The 6234-nt window shown below is 30.7% G+C and overlaps 1 protein-coding gene across 5 annotated transcripts in view; it reads left to right on the forward strand.

Annotated features, from left to right (window-relative positions):
* LOC110097558 (cyclopropane-fatty-acyl-phospholipid synthase) overlaps nt 1-6234 on the forward strand; it is a 103148-nt gene that overhangs the window by 24670 nt on the left and 72244 nt on the right. The gene's annotated exons all lie outside the window — the stretch shown is intronic.

A 6234-nucleotide genomic window follows, 5' to 3' on the forward strand; every position in this document is an offset into this window, starting at 1 on the left:
AGCAACTGTAACGACATGAACACAAGGCACATGGAAAATTTGTGGTTTCAAGCACGTGCACAAACAGGTTGATGTATTGATTATCTCGACCTTGTTTGCACGACCAGATGAATCAATAACTTCAAATTCGTTTCTGTTAATCATGACTGGTTCGGGACATCTTCGAGCATCACGTTCAGCTCTTTGTATGACTAGCATGGTGCGTGGAACAAACTTTGATTGTGCTGCCTCAACCCACTTTCCAGATTCAGATGATCTTCTTAAGAATAATGCTACAAGATTATAGTAAATTGACATTACTAATCCTTGAATCGGCAATCCTCGAGCTCGTTTAAGCACTCCGTTAAAACATTCAGATGCATTTGTAGTCATTATACCATACCGACAGCCTTCATCAAATAATAGGGTCCATTTAGCAACATCACGTTGGACCAACCATTCGAATGCCTCCGGCTTTGTCATTTTAATTTCATCCATCATTCGATTGAAATATGCGTACTCATCAGTATTTCCGGCAAAATACATTTTGTTACTCAAGCCCTTACTATCGGGAGTTCCCAAACAACGGACCATCTTTTTAAAATTTTCACGTAATTGCCGCAGGCAGTGCCTATGAACAACATTAGGAAATACTTCCCTACACCCGCGCACTAAACCTGGGTGCTTATCCGAAACAATACACAACTTCTGTCGATTAGCAACCGTTGGTAAAAGTTCTTGTAGCTTTTGCAGGAACCACATCCATGATTCATTGCTCTCCGATTCCACCACTGCAAAAGCTAGTGGAAACAACCCACCATTTCCATCAATGCCTACTGCTGCTAGGAGCGTCCCTCGATACTTCCCAAGCAAGAATGTCCCATCCATGCTAAGCACCGGTCTACAATGTTGCCACCCATCTATAGAAGGACCGAAAGCCCAAAAAAGTGCCTTGAAGCGTGCAGGAGGTACGACATGAATATTATATACAGTGCCTGGTTGGGATAACCTTAAGGCTTCCATAAAACAAAATATAGAGTAATAAGATTGCTCATAGCTACCAAAAGTGGCTTCAATAGCTTTTCTACGTGCGTCCCATGCCTTCATATATGATATCTTAATGTCATACTTTGATTCCATTCTAGCTATAATCTCCTTTGGCTTCATGTCTAATTGTTTTTTAATTAGAGGAATTATTTGTCTGCATATAAATTTTGAGGTGCAATTATGATGTCCACTAGCCAAAATTGGGTGAGTGCATGTATGTGGAGGTCCACATGTCGATATTTTCCATAACCCGCCTAATCTTTTACTTCGTGCAGCATGTAAACGCCAAAGGCAGGGACGTTCAGGAGCTTGATGATGAGCACAAATGACACTCAATCGACTTTTGTTGGATGTCGAATTTATAAATTGAACATTATGCAGTATCGACCAAGCATTAACTGCAACTTGTAAATCTACTTTTGTATGAAATATCATACCTTCATATAACTCTACTGGAGTTGTTGTTTGTAAGGATGGAACAGTGCTAAAACAAGGAGCATCAAAATTTTCATCATCATCCCACTGTTGAGTTGTCCGGACTGTTTCGACAAAATCATTATTCATGTTCATGCCATCAATCCCATCACGATTTTGTGTTGCGTGTTCTGCAATGAACTCTTCTCCATTACAATCCGTATTGGTAAATTGTTCCATCGGTATGTGGGAGTCCAATATCGGGCTATCATCATTTGATGAATTAGTACTATCGCTATTCATCGTTTCATATCCTTCATCTTCATTTTCTGAATTACGCTCCATGAAAGGCATTGAGGGGTTGATATCTCCTGCTACTGTATAATTAGAGGTGTCGTAATATGAATGTTCCCCTTCACTTTGTCTAGGTCGAACTCTTGGAAGCTGCCCTATTGAATTACTAGGTTGCTCCCGTAAAATTGGACAACCATCTAAGTCATCTTCAACATTTCTAGAAACATCTCTAACACTAGTCATAAAGGTTTCAGATGTGATAGTGGGCCTAACACATAAAAGTTAAGTTAGGTGTAAGGACAAGTTAAGTCAAACTGTCATGAAATACAATGGTTGATACGCACATGTAAGCTTGAACCGGTGGTGTAGCAACCTCGATAGGTGAAATTTGCTCAATCTCCACATAAACAACAACAGCTTGTGATCTAGCCTCCATCAACATGTACTCACAGACCTCATCATCGGTGACATGAATCGCACAAAATCCACCATTATTTCGAAGACAACATGTGAGGTTAATAGTGGCTGTTGTAGAATTTATTCTAAGTGCACGCATAATTCTTCTTTTTAACATTTCAAGGGAAATATTATCATCGATCAGGAGTGGTCTAATCGTCCCGCCAATATAACTTGGTGTGAATTCGGCCGAAATTTGTAACTCTCCATTGAAATACAGCAATAATCGAGACATACTATCAACATAAGAAAAGTTATTTAATAACTACCTATGTCTTATCAAGATTTATACCCACAAATACAAGTCTTAAATCATATCTCAATGGTTTTTGAACAAAATTATCCCTATTGATCATGATACTAATATTATGATTGATATTAATATTGCTCACTATTATTAACAAAAATTAACCTTTTAATCATGAGTGTAATATTTTTACTAACAATAATTTTATTCACTATTAATGATATCGTGATTCATTATTTCTCAATATTAACCACGGAGTATGACAATTTTTTTAAAATTATACATTATTATATTATGATCAATTTGTATATCTAATAGCTCTGAGACACAATTTTTGATAAATTCGTTAAAGATTCCAAAATTTTCATCATCGTATGCAAGTTGAATATCTTAAAAAATATATACAAGGCATGATTTGAGTTAACACTTTAATAACCATAACAGAACAAGTAAATTAAATATTGAAAATCTCTATATAACTATGATAAAGTCAATTTTAAATTGAAGCCTTAATTCTGTTTTATTTGTCAAATTTTAATTATACTCTAAAATTCGTAATTTTTTCTAATTTATAATGCATTAAAAAGTAAATAATAAAACTTTAAAAATGTCCTTAATAAGGATTCCAAACAAATTAACATATATTGATACGTGGTGAAAATATGTTCAAATTATTAGTTTTCATAAATATTAAATTTGCTAAATTCCTAAATTAAAACATTATACATAACTTCTTTTAAATGTAACTAGAGTTTATTCTTTAATCCAAAAAAAATGTATGGAAAAAAAAATATTCTGGAATTTATATATTATTAACATAACTAATTCTTATATATTTTTTATAAATCAAAATATTTATTTTCGTAAATACAAGTTGATTTTTTAAATAAAATTATATTTCTTACCCATCATTTTTTAAAATTGTATTGATAGTAACAAAATAAACTTTTTTTTGACTTCGTTCACCCAATTATAATAATATTTTGGGAACATTATACGAAATAACGTAGAAAGTATTTTAATAGAAAAAAGATTAACTAGTACAATAATTATTACGCAGACTCATAATAACCAAAATTGTGCATGCTTGTATAATAATAATTTCTTTAATATAATTTAAATATTAGAAAATTAATAATTATAACTAATATAAGCTGTTAAATAGGCAAACCTACCTGAGTGGAGCTCTGCCCAACTATCTATCCTCATTTTCAAACTATAATATTCTATTGAGTATGTGTATCACTAATCTGCTAAGATCTATCCAAATATAACTAGACAAAATTAAATTGAAAATTAAAAATTTATCTTTCTTCTAATGTAAATTACTTAATGGTTTCCATAAAAAAAAAGCCTTATTTTATTTACTTATTATCTATCAAAAAATGAAATAAATGGAGTAGGATGAATAATACTATTTTGAATTAACTTATGCTTGTTCAAAATAGGATTTCGTTCCACTTAACTCTACTAACTTTCATCAACTAAAATGCTTCAAAAATTTTACTTAATGGTTTCCATAAAATAAAAAATCCTTATTTACTTATTATCTATCAAAAAATGAAATAAATGGAGTAGGATGAATAATCCTATTTTGAATTAACTTATGCTTTCTCAAAATAGGATTTCGTTCCACTTAACTATACTAACTTTCATCAACTTAAATGCTTCAAAAATTATGTTTACGCCACTGCATTTAACAAATAAATCAACACAAACAAACATTTTACGGAACAACTCATTCATGTTCTTTAAAAATAGGAACAGTCCAATTAGGAAGATTAAAAGATCTTCTAAGTTGATTACTTGCTAATGATCAAAGGCAATCCTAATGAATAATTACTAATAATTATTTCATTATCGGCTAACTAATTTAAAAGCCATGCTTTTCTCTTCAAAGCCATTAACGGAGACCACTCTGCAAGAAGGTAAACTTGCATGAAATTAGTTACTTTTATTGTTAGTTAATTAGCCATTAATGCTAATTAACATCGATTATTTACGAATAATTTTGTCAGGCTTATATCGTGTATATGGGCGAGTGTCTGGAGATGGACGGGTTTTCCATAAAGTTGGTTCATAAAAGTCTGCTCCATAAAGTAATTGCAAGGTAATTACTTTTCTAAGTATATATTTCAGAACCATTCATATAAAATTTATTTTTTCTAATTATTTCTCGTAATAGGAATTTGGAGATCATGATTCCCTTTAGCTTGTTAAAATGCATATTTCTCCATACATACTTGGGTAATTTCAATAAATCCATCTAGATTTTGCTTGCCAATTTCAATATCTAAAAATTAAAACATATATTATGGTTCTTGAATTGTAATTTTGGCTTGGTTCTTTATTCGGCTCGCTTGTATCTTTTTTTTTCTTTGGAATAAATCCCTTTTCAATTAAAAAAAAAATTCTTTAAAGAGGTATTTACATGCACAACACTAAGAACTTTTCAATTTACATATTTAACACATAAACTTCATTATTTACTCACATAATATTGAAAACTTTAAATGTCAACAACAATACAATCTACCTAATTAAAATTTCAAACGACATCCAAATCTCATTGCAACTTCGAAGCTTTCACACACTGACAAACCCATTGCCAGCTTCACATGTTGTTGCGCTCAAATGTGCATGAAGGCGTGATTTATGTAAGTTTTAATAAAAATTACATACAAATGACCTTGTTTCTCTCTTACTAAATAATTTTTTTCATAAACCTAATGACCTTGTTTAACAGATGTTGTGAATTTGCAAAAGATTCTCCAACATGTTCTTTAAATTTAGACTTCTTAACTATATGGTGCTTTGCAAGTTTAGAAGAGGACGATTCAATTGTTTACTTAAGAAGGGGATTCTTGATTTTTTAGTTAAACCTTGGGCTAAATTATGCTCCCAAGTCTTTTGGTTCTTGGTTACACCAAAAGGAGAGGACTCCAAAATTAGATAAATGGTTGAGAATTGCAAAATATTCCTTTACTTATTTAAACTTTGAAGTTTTATATTAGTTTTTCTTTTTCTTGTTTAATTCCCTCAAAACCCTTGTTTTTTTTCTACTATAATTTAAGATGAATATAAATATAATACTAGCAAGCTCCCTGCATATACATAGATACATACATATACATAGATACATACATATATACATACATATATATATATACATATATAAAACTAAAATGTGAACAAAGACACTTAACCATGCATGCCTAAAGTAGATTCAATTTGTGTCAGAGTAAATATTTTTTAAAAATATTGACATATTTTCAATAATATTTTTAACATAATTGTACATCAATTATTTTTGCTATAATTTTTTAGAGTTATATTGTCCTTGAATGGGAAGCTCTTACTAAAACCAGTACTCCTACATCAACATGTTGATGCAAAATGATCTGCTGTGTGCTATTCTCCTAGTGTGTACCATTCACATCTATCGAAGCACAGCAATTAGTAATTAAAATCATGATAACGATAATCTAATTTTTCTTAACAGTTAATCCTTCTCTGTAAGAAAATTTGTGATTAAGAATCGGTTTGGAACAACTTCTTATTTATTTTATTTTTTCAAACTATGAGTAATTCTTTTATTATTTTATTTTTGTTATTAATATTTTATATGTTCTTTTATTTCTTTCCAAAAAAAAATTTTAGTAAGGTTTTTTATGCAATAATTCTTAAAAAAATATTTTTCATGTCAATTTTTCAATCATTTTTACAAAAAAAGGAGTCATCTCAAACACTCAAGATAGTTCCAATTGTCAAATTTCTCTAAAGTCACAAAATTCCAA

Source organism: Dendrobium catenatum, unplaced genomic scaffold (genome assembly GCF_001605985.2).
Source record: "Dendrobium catenatum unplaced genomic scaffold, ASM160598v2 fragScaff_scaffold_390, whole genome shotgun sequence".
NCBI classification, from domain to species: Eukaryota; Viridiplantae; Streptophyta; class Magnoliopsida; order Asparagales; family Orchidaceae; genus Dendrobium; species Dendrobium catenatum.